Below are 17,794 nucleotides of genomic sequence, written 5' to 3'. Positions count from 1 at the left end.
ACGCCCGCAACTCCGTTGCAGAAATGACTCGTTTATCGCGCGGGAAACGTATATTTTTTGGGTTAAAAATATCCTATGTCCTTTCCTGGGTCTTAAAGTATCTCCATGCCTTTCAGCAAAATCGGTTCAGTGGTTTAGGTGTGAAAGGGTATCAGACAGATAAACAGACACACAGACGGACAGACAGACAGACAGACAGAAAGACAGACAGACACACTTTCGCATTTATAATCACGACGCAAGATACCACGAGTCAATTACGTAGGTATACGGTGAGATGCGTTTAATACTACAACTCCCAAGCGGCCACATGCGGCCGCGATAACAATAGATACCGAAGCAGCTATTCACTCTATTGTGTCTGGTTATTCCACGATTATTAAATCGGATCAGCGGTTTAACCGTCTTCACGTCTTTCTTTACAGTACGGAGAGAGATGCAATTGGATAAAAAACAAATAATATAAACTGACACACTTCTCCATTGATAGTTATCTTATATATAAAATTCTCGTGTCACAATGTTAGGCCGCGTACTCCTCCGAAACGGCTTAACTGATTTTAAGCAAATTTTATAAACATATTCAGTGGGTCTGAGAATCGGCTACTGGGTACTTTTTATATTCATAAGTGCATTTGTTGAATAAATAATAGTAAATTGTTACAACTCGAGACTGACGACGACCATTGTTTGTGCGACGGGATAGCGATCGACGTTGCCATGGTGACATACTTATTTAGTCACTTCAATAATGATAATACGGGCGAAATACCTACTTTATATGGCAAAGAAACGTTTGCCGGGACAGCTAGTATTTATATGGAATCAGCATGGGTGTGAAAATTTAACATAGACACAGGCATAACCTCGTTATTTTTCCGTTAAATTACATTATTAAAATGTGAAACTAAATACTTATATTAAATTTCCTGTATCGAGCGATCTGGAAGATGTCGTGCCGACGGCAGAAAGCCACTTTTTTAGCCTTTTGACAAGACGCCACGACTCTGTTCAGTATCAAAGGCACCCCTGAATCTCACTGATGTAGACTTTGTTCAAGTTATTTACTTTAGAGTTCGCTCATTACGTAAATGTCCGTGCTATATTGAAATAGCAATCAAAAGATTTTACTCCGTTACGCATAAAATGTAAGGTGTATAAATAGTGGCAGCGAAAATGACAGTATTGCGTTTGAATAAAGTGGTTTTTATTTATAAAGGTAACATAAATGTTGCGACGCGACGAATTGGCGTCGATCTTACGCATAGTACAGTATCAAATTTTAAAAACATTATCGTCCTTTGGTTTGAACCAACATGTAGCTTCTGGGTAATAACGAGCATCTTTATTTAAATTTTCACAAATCTTATATGTATTTCGAGTTGCTTCATTATACTCATTAGCTCGCCAGGTAGTCTTATACATTTTCTTTCCATTCATCATATTACTTTTCTTTTGTACCATATGCTCGTGCTTTCTTAGTATATTGAACAAATCTATCGTATCTGTTAAAATCCCCCTTACAATCTTATGTATGCAACAAGGTACAGTATCAAAAACAAATTATTTTTGATACGATGAATGGAAAGATGAAGCTCAGAATCAGCTATATCAAATCAATTTATTTCATCGACTCTACTTTTTATTATGGCGCCATTAAAAAGTAATTAATGTGAATTGTTTACATAATTGTGAACGAAACTTCGAGTTCGGAACAATTATGCAATGTTTTCATTGTAACATTTTAAAGTGGTATAAATTCAATTCAGCATGTAAATCCATCAGAGGGAGTTTTTCTGAACAAACAAGTACAGAGCAGTCGCGATCATTTATATGTCTACTGACTGCACTCGAAATTTATTTCTGTGGCCCGGTTCAATGTTTTTATATAGTTTTACTCGAATTTTGTCAAAATTTATTTTGCGTACTCCAAACATTTGAATATTACTTTTCTATATTTATGTTAGAAATTGGAAAGGATTGTCCTAATCCTTTTTTCCAACACAATTTTATTGGAAAAAATATAATATGGAATGTGTTATTGTTTGGCAACAACAGGCTTTCGTAGGTAGTATGTAGGTGTAGCCTATGTACGGTATAAAGGAATATAATCTATAATATTAAGTTTTCAGAAGATCCAAATCTACAAATCCTAAAATTCAAAGAAAAAAGTAAACTGTCAAAGCTTGTATATTATGTTATTTATATTAAGTTTACATTAAAATAAAACTTATATTATGTACTTATACAAAGTTGTGAAAAATATCTTGTGAAGAACTTTCTTTATATTTGATTCTTTATTTTGTTTTTTGTACTTAAAAACTAATAATCTTGCAAAATGGGTAACGATAAATACACAATATTTACAGCTATAAACAATGCATAAGATTGCGCCGGTTCAGTGACTTCCACGTACAAAACTGTGTAATCTTTGTTAGAAATTAGGATCAAACTTTGGTAACTTCATCATATTCTTGTCAAGAACGTAGTTTATCGCGCGACCGCGGGTGCAACATAACAAGTATCTTGTCGAGAGTCTTTCGAAAAACTTACTACTTTTTATCGGGAGGGGTAAGACCGGATAAATAAGTGTTTTAGTATTATTCGTCGTAAATGAATATTTTTTTCGTAATGATAGAATACGAAATTAAAATAATCAGTCACTCTATAGGCGATGTCCAGCTCCATTCGAAACAGGGTTTATATTTTTTAAACTTTGCAAAAAATATACATTTTTTAGTACTTATGTACTGAAAAAGCTGAATATGCATTGCCTATTGCGTATCTCAAAATATATCGTCTTTACATAATTCATCTGTCATAATAAGGTTTTACATATTATACAAGCCACACATAATTTTGCAATTCTATCAATATTGGTACAGGCAGGTATAGAGCAGTATTTTACGCAATCTAAACACATCTTTAAAGCCCCCTTCAACAATATTGCAATGAAACTGACAGTGCTAGACCTATATTGCCTAAGGTCCTAAATTGGATTCAACAGATGCAAGAGTCAGTTAGATTGGACTGTTCCAGGAAGTTAAACAACATTGATAAGTCGATCACTTGCAACTAGACCAAAAGGCACCAATCTGAACATAAATTATATTTATGTTATATTGTTAGAAATTAAACTGTATGTAATTTTAACTGAAAAATAAAGAGAATTTGTTTGTCTTATGTATAATCGCATGCACATAAGATAGAACTAAGTATGCAGTAAAATATTATTGAAGGTGAAAAAATTATGTTTACTTAGTAATTAAACGTATATACTCCGCTAAAGCCATATAAAACTCTTACTCTTAGCTGTTTTAGGTGATCAATCTTTTAGTCAAGCGTTAATGCACTTTTAATAAACAAAGTCAAAAAACGCTTATATAATATATTCTGATAGTAATGAAAGGTGAAAATTCCAAGCAAAATCTTTCCACAAAAATACTTATCTCAGGTTCAGGTTCAGATATGTCTGAACTGAACACAATACCTGAGCATAAACTGTTAAATATCGCCGCATAGATACCGAGCTTGTTTTGTATAATATGTTCCAAGATATAGCCAGAATATAACATTGTCAGGAAAAAATATTTAAAATTTATATCACAAAGATGTGCTGGTTTACGTTGATACAGCAACGGGCGCCAGCTGATGCATTGAAAGACTGAAACAGTGAAAATATTTTATTTTTTCAAAATAAAAAAAAAGACGGGTTGCACTCCGAGAGTGCCGGCAGAAGTGAAAACTTGATTATTAACGTTGTGCATTATTTTTTTAACCCATTTTTTATAAAAATCGATTTCTTTAATTAATCGAAAGTCGAAACCCTTAAAATCGATTAAATTTTTAACCCATTTTTTATGAAAATCAATTTTAAAAAAATCGATTTTTTTTAATTAATCGAAACCTTTACAATCGATTAAAAAATATCGACAATCGAAAAAAAACAATCGATTGTTCGATTAATCGATTTCGATGTTACAACACTACTCTTCAACCATCTTACGGTTTTTCGATCAGCACGAGAATCAGACGCGAGTTTCACAATTTTTACCCATCCCACAAAAGTGCTCATCGCCGCTAAAGAAGTTTTCACTTCAAAAATTTCCTACATGATGCCTACCTCCGACTAGGGAGGTAGGCTAGCGAGAAGAACCGATGTAAAAATTTACGCCTTTAAGCAAAGCAAATGTAAAATTGTTTTTTTAATGTTACAAACATCTTGGACATGTTTACATTGATACTGTGCAGATCCAGGGGGTAGAATCCAGTGATACTGGCGTCCACTGTTGCGTCAATGTAAATCAACGCACGGTCAAAAATGGATTACATTTCGTAACACAATAAAATATACATTATTCATACACAGCTCGACATATTTGGTGTTCGCAGCTCGGGGACAGAAACAAAACCGATATACGGTTATTCCGTGACAGCTGAGCTCTTAGGTGATTGTGGCGGAAACTTTTATCGGATGTCGAACGTGCACGAAATAGCGATTCCCGAGAGCTCACCTCACCTGCTTACGGATACACCTTCTCGCCTGGATACGACCTGGACACATGTACATTAACAGCCTTACCGTCTACGCACGATGCAAGACCTTAACTTATAGCTTGTTCGTAAAACTATCGGTATAGCGACATGAGTCAACACGATTGCAGAAAATCAAGATTGGGAACTGTAAGTTCTTAAAATTTAATGAGTACGTTTTTATATCAAGAACATAATTATTAACGTTAGTTCGTCAAATCAGCAGATAAGATCTCAACCTAATCTCAGCTCTTGATTTGATCAAGTTCGATTCTCAATTCTTGTACAATAACAAAACGCGGCGTCGATATCTCATAACTTTTAAAAGTAAGGTATAAAGAGTAAAGCAAACCTTTGCTCCGTATTGATTGGTCTGTTGGCCGCAATATGGGAGATTTGTCGGGAATAACGGGAGCAGATAGCTCGAGTGGCCATTACCGATATCATGAGCTGCACGATCGAAAACACCCGACCCGACGTCTCACTCGGATACAATTCCAACACCTTTATCGCTGTGTTATGATTAATGCGTGTTTCTCAGCTTTTCCTTTAAACTTGAAAGTTTCTATTCGGAATGTTTTCCATATCATATTTTCATATGAGCTAACAATTATTGTTTATTTTCTTATTCATTTATAATATTATTATGGGACAATAAAATCCAGGAATCCAAAGATAGTGAAGAATAATTATAATTTAATTTAGTTTATATAAATTACTTTTTAAACGTGTTATATATAAACAATAATGTATAATATTCAAATATAAGCCGTGTACAGTAAAACAAAAAAAACTCCAATGTCCAGCCACAAATATGGAAGTAAAATAAAATATGGAAAGGAAATAAACCATTTGAAAATATTTACGGCGTAATGGAAGGTGTTAGAGCGGGGCGGTGAATGAGCGGGAATGAACGTAAAGTGAAATACGATACCGCGGATATTCACAATTCCATTCGTTCTTGCCTGTCATTTTTTTTTTATGATAATAGCCTTTTACCTCTGCTGCTACTGAAATTGTATTAAGGAGTGAAAACAGGTGCGTGAAAAATGTATTGTTTGATTTCTGGCTAGCTTTAAGTATAATTCGATGTTATGAGAACTGTCTTTGGTCATTCTATAATTTTATGAACCTTGAAGTAGTGAAGTATTAATTATTATAATTCAAAATATGAATTATTATTATTGAAGTGAAAACTTCTTTAGCGGCGTTGAGCACTTTTGTGGGATGGGTAAAAACTGTGAAACTCGCGTCAGATTCTCGTGCTGATCGAAAAACCGTAAGACGGTTGGAGAGTAGTGTTGTAACATCGAAATCGATTAATCGATCAATCGATTGTTTTTTTTCGATTGTCGATATTTTTAATCGATTGTAAGGGTTTCGATTAATTAAAAAATCGTTTTTTTTTATCGATTTTCTTAAAAAATGGGTTAAAAATTTAATCGATTGCAAGGGTTTCGATTAATTAAAAAAATTGTTTTTTTTTTAAATCGATTTTCATAAAAAATGGGTTAAAAATAATAATTCACAACGTTAATAATCAAGTTTTCACTTCTACCGGCACTCCCGGAGTGCAACCCGTCTTTTGTGTTGCGGGTGGCTATCTAAAGTACATTTTTGTATAAGTTTGTGACTTCCGTGGCACCACTACAAATTAAAGATATTATTATCACAGTAGCGATCAAAAACTAACACCTCACTCATATCAGTTATCACCCATCATATCGATACACAATTTCACCAACTAAAAAAAAGGTTCGAAGTTTTTTGAATCGATCGGGGTCAAAGGTTTGTTTACGGCGGTGTCGGGATTAAGCGGGCCCGTTAAGGCGACGCAGGCGGAGGCGGCGAGGTGAATAATTGCCGCAATCACTGCCTTCCCTAACCGATGATCGGGGTGGGACGAACGAATGGCCTTTTCAGATCATTGAAGCAATAATTATTTGTATTTTAAGTCCGGCAGAGTTTTAAGCTACTGTTTTTCTTTTGTTTTGTGTACATTAAAATATTAACCTGGTGAAGATGACTTTTCTTTTCACAACTAAGGCTCTAAGCGCTTTTTTATGTATCTTTTAACATCTGCCTCATACACGTATTTAATAAAAGTGTATCGTTATAATTATTCATATTTTCACAACAATTTATGAATGTGTAAAATAATATTCTCTTGGAAAAAACGCTTCTGCGAGTAAATGAAAGGCACGTGTACATTTTGTGATTTTAAGTCAGAAATTGGAGACAAATGCTGTTTGTACTAATGCCTTTATAATTATTATTTACTAGAAATAACCCAATATTTGAACTGACAATGGCGTCTATTATATGGTCACAAAACTAGGTTAATTTCCATGCCAAATTATAATATTATATTTTAATCGGTTTGGCGTCTTACGCTTAAGCAGGTAATATACAGACAGAAAATCAATATTTTAGAAGATTGCGCCGGTTCAGTGACTTCCACGTACAAAACTGTGTAATCTTTGTTAGAAATTAGGATCAAACTTTGGTAACTTCATCATATTCTTGTCAAGAACGTAGTTTATCGCGCGACCGCGGGTGCAACATAACAAGTATCTTGTCGAGAGTCTTTCGAAAAACTTACTACTTTTTATCGGGAGGGGTAAGACCGGATAAATAAGTGTTTTAGTATTATTCGTCGTAAATGAATATTTTTTTCGTAATGATAGAATACGAAATTAAAATAATCAGTCACTCTATAGGCGATGACCAGCTCCATTTGAAACAGGGTTTATATTTTTTAAACTTTGCAAAAAATATACATTTTTTAGTACTTATGTACTGAAAAAGCTGAATATGCATTGCCTATTGCGTATCTCAAAATATATCGTCTTTACATAATTCATCTGTCATAATAAGGTTTTACATATTATACAAGCCACACATAATTTTGCAATTCTATCAATATTGGTAGAGGCAGGTATAGAGCAGTATTTTACGCAATCTAAACACATCTTTAAAGCCCCCTTCAACAATATTGCAATGAAACTGACAGTGCTAGACCTATATTGCCTAAGGTCCTAAATTGGATTCAACAGATGCAAGAGTCAGTTAGATTGGACTGTTCCAGGAAGTTAAACAACATTGATAAGTCGATCACTTGCAACTAGACCAAAAGGCACCAATCTGAACATGAATTATATTTATGTTATATTGTTAGAAATTAAACTGTATGTAATTTTAACTGATAAATAAAGAGAATTTGTTTGTCTTATGTATAATCGCATGCACATAAGATAGAACTAAGTATGCAGTAAAATATTATTGAAGGTGAAAAAATTATGTTTACTTAGTAATTAAACGTATATACTCCGCTAAAGCCATATAAAACTCTTACTCTTAGCTGTTTTAGGTGATCAATCTTTTAGTCAAGCGTTAATGCACTTTTAATAAACAAAGTCAAAAAACGCTTATATAATATATTCTGATAGTAATGAAAGGTGAAAATTCCAAGCAAAATCTTTCCACAAAAATACTTATCTCAGGTTCAGGTTCAGATATGTCTGAACTGAACACAATACCTGAGCATAAACTGTTAAATATCGCCGCATAGATACCGAGCTTGTTTTGTATAATATGTTCCAAGATATAGCCAGAATATAACATTGTCAGGAAAAAATATTTAAAATTTATATCACAAAGATGTGCTGGTTTACGTTGATACAGCAACGGGCGCCAGCTGATGCATTGAAAGACTGAAACAGTGAAAATATTTTATTTTTTCAAAATAAAAAAAAGACGGGTTGCACTCCGAGAGTGCCGGCAGAAGTGAAAACTTGATTATTAACGTTGTGCATTATTTTTTTAACCCATTTTTTATAAAAATCGATTTCTTTAATTAATCGAAAGTCGAAACCCTTAAAATCGATTAAATTTTTAACCCATTTTTTATGAAAATCGATTTTTAAAAAATCGATTTTTTTTTAATTAATCGAAACCTTTACAATCGATTAAAAAATATCGACAATCGAAAAAAAACAATCGATTGTTCGATTAATCGATTTCGATGTTACAACACTACTCTTCAACCATCTTACGGTTTTTCGATCAGCACGAGAATCAGACGCGAGTTTCACAATTTTTACCCATCCCACAAAAGTGCTCATCGCCGCTAAAGAAGTTTTCACTTCAAAAATTTCCTACATGATGCCTACCACCGACTAGGGAGGTAGGCTAGCGAGAAGAACCGATGTAAAAAATTTACGCCTTTAAGCAAAGCAAATGTAAAATTGTTTTTTTAATGTTACAAACATCTTGGACATGTTTACATTGATACTGTGCAGATCCAGGGGGTAGAATCCAGTGATACTGGCGTCCACTGTTGCGTCAATGTAAATCAACGCACGGTCAAAAATGGATTACATTTCGTAACACAATAAAATATACATTATTCATACACAGCTCGACATATTTGGTGTTCGCAGCTCGGGGACAGAAACAAAACCGATATACGGTTATTCCGTGACAGCTGAGCTCTTAGGTGATTGTGGCGGAAACTTTTATCGGATGTCGAACGTGCACGAAATAGCGATTCCCGAGAGCTCACCTCACCTGCTTACGGATACACCTTCTCGCCTGGATACGACCTGGACACATGTACATTAACAGCCTTACCGTCTACGCACGATGCAAGACCTTAACTTATAGCTTGTTCGTAAAACTATCGGTATAGCGACATGAGTCAACACGATTGCAGAAAATCAAGATTTTAAGAACTGTAAGTTCTTAAAATTTAATGAGTACGTTTTTATATCAAGAACATAATTATTAACGTTAGTTCGTCAAATCAGCAGATAAGATCTCAACCTAATCTCAGCTCTTGATTTGATCAAGTTCGATTCTCAATTCTTGTACAATAACAAAACGCGGCGTCGATATCTCATAACTTTTAAAAGTAAGGTATAAAGAGTAAAGCAAACCTTTGCTCCGTATTGATTGGTCTGTTGGCCGCAATATGGGAGATTTGTCGGGAATAACGGGAACAGATAGCTCGAGTGGCCATTACCGATATCATGAGCTGCACGATCGAAAACACCCGACCCGACGTCTCACTCGGATACAATTCCAACACCTTTATCGCTGTGTTATGATTAATGCGTGTTTCTCAGCTTTTCCTTTAAACTTGAAAGTTTCTATTCGGAATGTTTTCCATATCATATTTTCATATGAGCTAACAATTTTTGTTTATTTTCTTATTCATTTATAATATTATTATGGGACAATAAAATCCAAGAATCCAAAGATAGTGAAGAATAATTATAATTTAATTTAGTTTATATAAATTACTTTTTAAACATGTTATATATAAACAATAACGTATAATATTCAAATATAAGCCGTGTATAGTAAAACAAAAAAACTCCAATGTCCAGCCACAAAATATATATTTTTTTTTTTTTTTTTTAATGAAATAAGGGGGCAAACGAGCAAACGGGTCACCTGATGGAAAGCAACTTCCGTCGCCCATGGACACTCGCAGCATCAGAAGAGCTGCAAGTGCGTTGCCGACCTTTTAAGAGGGAATAGGGTAATAAAATTCCCCGGGTAGGGAAGGGAAGGGAAGGGAATAGTTGAGGGTAGGGAAGGGAATAGGGTAGGGGTTAGGGGATTGGGCCTCCGGTAAACTCACTCACTCGGCGAAACACAGCGCAAGCGCTGTTTCACGCCGGTTTTCTGTGAGAACGTGGTATTTATCCGGTCGAGCCGGCCCATTCGTGCCGAAGCATGGCTCTCCCACGTATATGGAAGTAAAATAAAATATGGAAAGGAAATAAACCATTTGAAAATATTTACGGCGTAATGGAAGGTGTTAGAGCGGGGCGGTGAATGAGCGGGAATGAACGTAAAGTGAAATACGATACCGCGGATATTCACAATTCCATTCGTTCTTGCCTGTCATTTTTTTTTTATGATAATAGCCTTTTACCTCTGCTGCTACTGAAATTGTATTAAGGAGTGAAAACAGGTGCGTGAAAAATGTATTGTTTGATTTCTGGCTAGCTTTAAGTATAATTCGATGTTATGAGAACTGTCTTTGGTCATTCTATAATTTTATGAACCTTGTAGTAGTGAAGTATTAATTATTATAATTCAAAATATGAATTATTATTATTGAAGTGAAAACTTCTTTAGCGGCGTTGAGCACTTTTGTGGGATGGGTAAAAACTGTGAAACTCGCGTCAGATTCTCGTGCTGATCGAAAAACCGTAAGACGGTTGGAGAGTAGTGTTGTAACATCGACATCGATTAATCGAGCAATCGATTGTTTTTTTTCGATTGTCGATATTTTTAATCGATTGCAAGGGTTTCGATTAATTAAAAAAATGTTTTTTTTAATCGATTTTCATAAAAAATGGGTTAAAAATAATAATTCACAACTTTCTGCCGGCACTCCCGGAGTGCAACCCGTCTTTTGTTTTGCGGGTGGCTATCTAAAGTACATTTTTGTATAAGTTTGTGACTTCCGTGGCACCACTACAAATTAAAGATATTATTATCACAGTAGCGATCAAAAACTAACACCTCACTCATATCAGTTATCACCCATCATATCGATACACAATTTCACCAACTAAAAAAAAGGTTCGAAGTTTTTTGAATCGATCGGGGTCAAAGGTTTGTTTACGGCGGTGTCGGGATTAAGCGGGCCCGTTAAGGCGACGCAGGCGGAGGCGGCGAGGTGAATAATTGCCGCAATCACTGCCTTCCCTAACCGATGATCGGGGTGGGACGAACGAATGGCCTTTTCAGATCATTGAAGCAATAATTATTTGTATTTTAAGTCCGGCAGAGTTTTAAGCTACTGTTTTTCTTTTGTTTTGTGTGCATTAAAATATTAACCTGGTGAAGATGACTTTTCTTTTCACAACTAAGGCTCTAAGCGCTTTTTTATGTAGCTTTTAACATCTGCCTCAAACACGTATTTAATAAAAGTGTATCGTTATAATTATTCATATTTTCACAACAATTTATGAATGTGTAAAATAATATTATCTTGGAAAAAACGCTTCTGCGAGTAAATGAAAGGCACGTGTACATTTTGTGATTTTAAGTCAGAAATTGGAGACAAATGTTGGTACTAATGCCTTTATAATTATTATTACTAGATATAACCCAATATTTGAACTGACAATGGCGTCCATTATATGGTCACAAAACTAGGTTAATTTCCATGCCAAATTATAATATTATTATTTTAATCGGTTTGGCGTCTTATGCTTAAGCAGGTAATAGACAGACAGAAAATCAATATTTTAGGCATCGATATTATTTCTATTACCGCCATCGAGCTGTTCAATGGCATAAGTTATAAATGTTATTCTGTTCAAAATAACTGGACGTAAGAGTGTAAGTATATAAAATTAAAACTTCACAATAATCGCGTAAATGTTACAAAAGTTTTTTGAGCTTTTAAAAAACATTTATTGCAGTAACTTTACGTTCTGTTGACATTTATGTAATTGCAGCATCAAATTAGAAAACAAAATTTAATCGGTTGTAGATAATAGCTATTATTAATATTATACGGAGAACATTAAGTTGCCATGCCACGGCTACGCAATGGCCTACGATTTAAACTACGATGGCATATGGCACTACGGCTACGGTACACTACTATGGTAACAATAACTCTTCTATGGTAACAACAAACATCACTACAGCTACAGCACAATTACAGCCGTCACAACTACTGCTACGAAGGTCTACGCGGCTACGACCCGATGGGCCTCGCCGCTAGGGCTACGCGGAGACGCTATGACAAAATTATCTTATATATTTAAAAATTCTCGTATCACAATGTTAGGCCGCGTACTCCTCCGAAAAAAATATTTCTGTTCCGCCACAACAACAGCTCGTGTTATTCAATGGCATAAGTTATAAATGTTATTCTGTTCAAAATAACTAGCGGAGAATATCGAGCTCGCCAAACTTGTGATTCTTAAAGTTGCCTTTTGTCATACCCTGAAAGTCGGCGTACTTATAAAAGTTCGCCGAAACTTCCCCTGTCTACGCTTCGCTATATTAATTTAAGTATGCACCGCAACATAAAAATTTCAAGCATTATAGCACAATTGGAACTTTGCCTGTATTCTATGATATTTATATATTTAGTTTGTGTTGTGATTCTAAATACAAAGGAAAGAGTACTAATTTACTTTTAAAATCCCTTTCTTTGTATTTTAAATTATAGGTATTTTTATAACAATGATCGCGTCGTTCGCGATTTTCGTAATATGAGATAAATTAGACCTATGTATGTTATTTGGTCAGATTATGTTGAAATTGTTGGTCGTGATATTTTGTCGGCTGGGCTTGACATAATCCGAATAAATTACGTAAGTCCGCCATCAACCTGAATCAATATCTCTGATAGTGTATCACAAATATAAACAAATAAGAAATGATGTTTTCACAGAGTAAAGTTCGATCAAGTAGCCAGGCTGTTTTTATGGGCTAACTTACGAACACAATGGCTCGGAATGTGCGAAATAAACAGTTAAGTGCAGGTTCAGTTGTCGTAATGCAGCACAAGTTTCTCTCGGTAAGCCACACAACTTCGCATCGCTGGGGTTACTTAATTTGTTACATTAAATCGTCTCAAGATTTTATTATGTTTCATATGTGAATTTATTGTACACTAAATATTATATATTGCACGTCATAATGTTTGTAATTCTTGTTTGAATACATAACAACGATAACAGGCGTACAATATTTTTCTCGCGCCGTAGTAAAAAGCGTGTTTTTACTTGAGGAAGTAAGACATGAGACCGAGGAAGAATAGAGTGCTGTTGCGACATAGAAGAGATTCTATGCCACGCTGGCAGTCTACTTTTTCTCGGTCTTAGGAATTTTTGTTAAGGTCACGTGTCCTATTGCCAGTTTTTATCCATCCCAAAAGTTGCACACAACGGCGCTAAAGAGCTTTGTCTACACTGTGTCTTTTTCTGTTCATCAAGGGCATGCGTTATAGCGCAGTCAATAGCGAACGTTAGGCATGCCCGCGACGCATGCCCTCTGACCGTATCCAAAACTTCATAAATGACAATTTTGGCGTTGCGTTCGTTGACGCATTCAAGTTGAATGAAAGAAAATGAAGAAAATTGAAGACGAAAGCGCATAATGTGGACATAGACATTAAGTTTTCACTCAAAATTATCAAGGGTTTTGCCGTTTCGACATAAATTTAAGGCGATTTTCAAAATGAATGGTTCGTGGAGTCAAGGAAGTTGGAAAGTAAATGTTATTAGCATCGTCTAATCACTGGCGAGGGAGCACTACGTTCCGTACAGTGCCCGCTCGGGGAGCCTTCTTGAATGCAAATAAGACGCCTCTGCATGAACACGCTTTATTGAGTCTGCTACATGTAAAGAGTATACTGGAGCGATTTAAAAGATTATTTTAAGTGGGTGTGCTATAGTTAATTTGTACTTGTATACATTTAAAAAAATACTTAAATTAAAAAAAAACGACGATCTCCAAAAGAAATACAACAAAAAAGACGCCAACAATTAAAATACGTTTTCCGGCGTCGAAAAGTATAATAAAACTTAACCTTATCAGGAAATGCAAATCCGGGAAAGATGTAGTCAAGAGCGAATGTAATTACATTTGGAGTTACAAAGACTCAGGTTAGATTTACCGCTGGCTGACCCATCTCCCCTGGGTGCACGATAAATGAGACAGGAGGTAGCGATACTAATTATCCTATACTTGGACGCGCTACTCCGCCTTAAATCTTGTTACAGCGCAGCTGACAAGCGGAATTTATTGTTGTTATGGCGTTAGACAATGCACAATTGTACATACACAATATAATATTATAAAGTATCACGTCTACAAAATTTTTTTGCAAAAATAATATACATTACTTTAAATAATACACATACTTTGAAATACAAGTTTAACGTTTGCATTAAAAATATTTTGTGTGAGTTACTTACAAAATTAAATAAAATTAAAACTAAAAATAATACGCAAAGCTTGAAATAAAAAGTATGCACAGAATGAACCCTAATAGCTTTGTCCACACTGGGACCTTGTTTTGTTCATCAAGGGCATGCGTTATAGCGCAGTTAACAGCGAACGTGAGGCATGCCCGTAACGCGCGCTCGCTGACATGACACTTTTCTTTCAACGCGGGTGGATTTTGACGCATTCAATTATTGAATATGCCAAACGAAAGTTGAATAAAAAGAAGATGACGAAAATTGAAGATGAAATTGCATAATGTGGACATAGCTATGAAAGATATGTGTCCGAAAAATGCATGTTCATTTTTATGAAATTCTTGCACAACATTGTTTACTAACTCAATATTTCTAAGACGCTTAAACAATAAATTGGCAAAGCTTCTTAAAATCTGACTGCCAGCAACGTGCATCGTTATGATTCATTAAGTGAATTTTATAGCCCTAAGAGAGCACTTACGGAGTGTAAGTCTCCGCTATAAAATTAAAACTTCACAATAATCGCGTAAATGTTACAAAAGTTTTTTGAACTTTTAAAAAACATTTACTGCAGTAACTTTACGTTCTGTTGACATTTATGTAATTGCAGCATAAAAAGTTAGAAAAACAAATATTATTAATATTATATGGATAGCATTAAGTTGCCATGCCACGGCTACGCAATCGCCTACGATGTAAACTACGGCGGCATAAAATAATAATAATAATCATTTATTCAATTCAATTTTCAATAAGACACTACGGCTACGATGCCATCACAGCTACGGATCTGCGACGGCCTACACTTCTATGGTTACAAGTTACAACAAACATCACTACAGCTACAGCACAATTACAGCTGTCATAACTACTGGTACGAAGGTCTACGCGGCTACGAACCGACGGGCCTCGCCGCTAGGGCTACGCGGAGACGCTATGACAAAATTATATTCGATAAATCTCTTTTACTGTTAATGTTCGTTTATACACAAAATATTATACATTTTTCATGAACTGCAATAAAATAGGAATCATTTTAAAATAATATCATTGGAAATATGTATTAAAGAAGTAACAAAAATGTTGTACGAAATTCATCAAATTTCAATTGTTATTTGCGCTGCGAAATTGAGAAAAATGCAAAGAACTATGTTTTCATCGATACAAAACAAACATCGTGCCTTGTTTACGTTTGATTTTCTTTCAATATGTTCTACTTTCATCTCAGGGAATTGTTTTATGTTTATAAGTACTGACTATATTTATGTTATGCTTATGACATAAAAAATGATATTAATTTTTGCAGTTTAATAGATTCATATTTACTTTCAGTTGACAGTAAAGATTTTACTAATAATAATTGTCCTTTATTTATTGGTTTAGAGGTTAATTTAATCAGAAAAAACACTCATACACTTTTGAGAACAGTTGTTTTATGAAGAAAAATTATGAGGAACAGTATAAAAATAACTAAGACATTTTTCTTTTTGGTTTTTATTTCTATCAGGAAATTGGCTTTTGATCAGAGATCATTACATTTTTACTACATTATTTTCTTGTGATTCGTATGTTAAAAAGGCTCTGGCAGTTTTTTAAAATACCGGACTAGCGACTCAGATTTTTCAATTATAATTTCGGTTAAGATCCATCGCAAAAAAAGTTTTCTAAATTATTCTATTATTATATTGCAAACACTTACGGATTCTGTCGCGGAGCACTTTTATTCATCCCGACGTTTCGGCTACTTTACAGCGGCCGTGGTCACGGGTGGACTGAGGTGACAGGCGTCTAATTTATTGAAGTTCTTCAACTACCCGAAGATTCATCAATTTTTGTTTGCGTTCCGATCTACGCAGAACGAACTTACAGTGTCATGAAGCCGAGGTTTCCTAGATTTGTGTTTTAGTTTATTTATCACTGGATCCCAACTAGATGGCAGCACCCAACCATCTTCGCGGTTAAAATTAGGGTGTTTTTTTAATTTCAATGGCCTCGCGTATCATTCTTGGACGGTAATCGTGGCTTATCAAATCTTATGTAATGGCGAGGTTGATCCAGTGTGTGTTCACAAATTGCGGACTTGGTGTTTGACATCTGCAATGTGTTCCTTGATGCGGGTTTTTATGGCCCTTTTGGTTTGCCCTATATAAGAGAGGCCACGAGTCGAGTTTATAGATTCCTGCATCTTGAAGGGGTAAGTTGCATTTCACTGGTGGTAAAAATTGGCTGATCTTTTTGGGCGGCTTAAAGTATGTTTTTATTGAAGCTTTTCTTAGAATGTAGCTAACTTTATCAGTGACTCCCTTTATAGATGGTAACACTGCAGGTAATCTTTCCACTGTTGCCGGCTTCACTCGGTTGCTGCTCTGTTTGCGTGGTGCCCGAAGCTTATTGTCGCGTAGAACTTGTGCAACATGATGAAGCTCGGTATCCAAATGCTGTTCATCGCTGATTCCTCGCGCTCTTTGAAATAAAGATTTTCCAACAGTACTTAACTGTGCTGGGTGATGATGGGAGTCACCATTTAAATATCTGTTTGTGTGTGTAGGCTTGCGATACACCGTATGACCTAATGTGCCGTCAGGATTCCTTATTACCAATACATCTAAGAACGCTAAGGAATTATCTTTCTCTAACTCCATTGTAAACTGTATCTTAGAGTTGAGACTGTTCAGGTGCTCAAGGAATATGGATACTTTGTCCGATGGTAATATTGTGAAAGTGAAGTGAAAACCTATACAACCCACCATCTACATACCGCTTGTAGAAGGTGGGTTGTATAGGTGAGGACTCAAGGGCTAACTTCTCAAAGTCTTCCATAAAAAATATCAGCCACAACAGGTGAAACAGGTGAGCCCATCGCTACACCATCTACTTGCCTGTAAAAGTCATAATTCCACAACATATAACCAGATGTAAGGCAGTGTTCTAACAAGTCCGCATAATGAGTGATACTCGCGTAAACCTAAGAAATCATTATTCTATTATTATTATTACTCGTGTACTATTCGGTAACCTCAAGTATACAGATTATTATAGATGCTTTTTTCTGATGTTAATTGATCATTATAATAGTGGACGATATATAGTGAAAATTTTAAGGACAACACCAAGTGTTAGTAACTACTCTAGATTAGAGGCTACATAGAAGTGGCGATGGTTTTGCTATGCCTCCCTGGCATATAAATATAATACTAGAAGGTTAGTAGGACAGTGCAGTTACCAACATAATCAGCTGACCTGAATGGGTATAATTAAGAGTAAAATTAAATGTAAATGTGCGTCTTTATTTG

General features: G+C 35.2%; 1 pseudogene; it reads right to left on the bottom strand.

The window, feature by feature from the left end:
- Window positions 1–15,393: 15,393 nt before the first annotated feature.
- Window positions 15,394–17,427, bottom strand: LOC121740456 (annotated as a pseudogene).
- Window positions 17,428–17,794: the final 367 nt, after the last annotated feature.

Source organism: Aricia agestis, chromosome 3, assembly GCF_905147365.1.
Source record: "Aricia agestis chromosome 3, ilAriAges1.1, whole genome shotgun sequence".
NCBI classification, from domain to species: Eukaryota; Metazoa; Arthropoda; class Insecta; order Lepidoptera; family Lycaenidae; genus Aricia; species Aricia agestis.
This window is presented reverse-complemented; position numbering and strand designations above follow the sequence as displayed.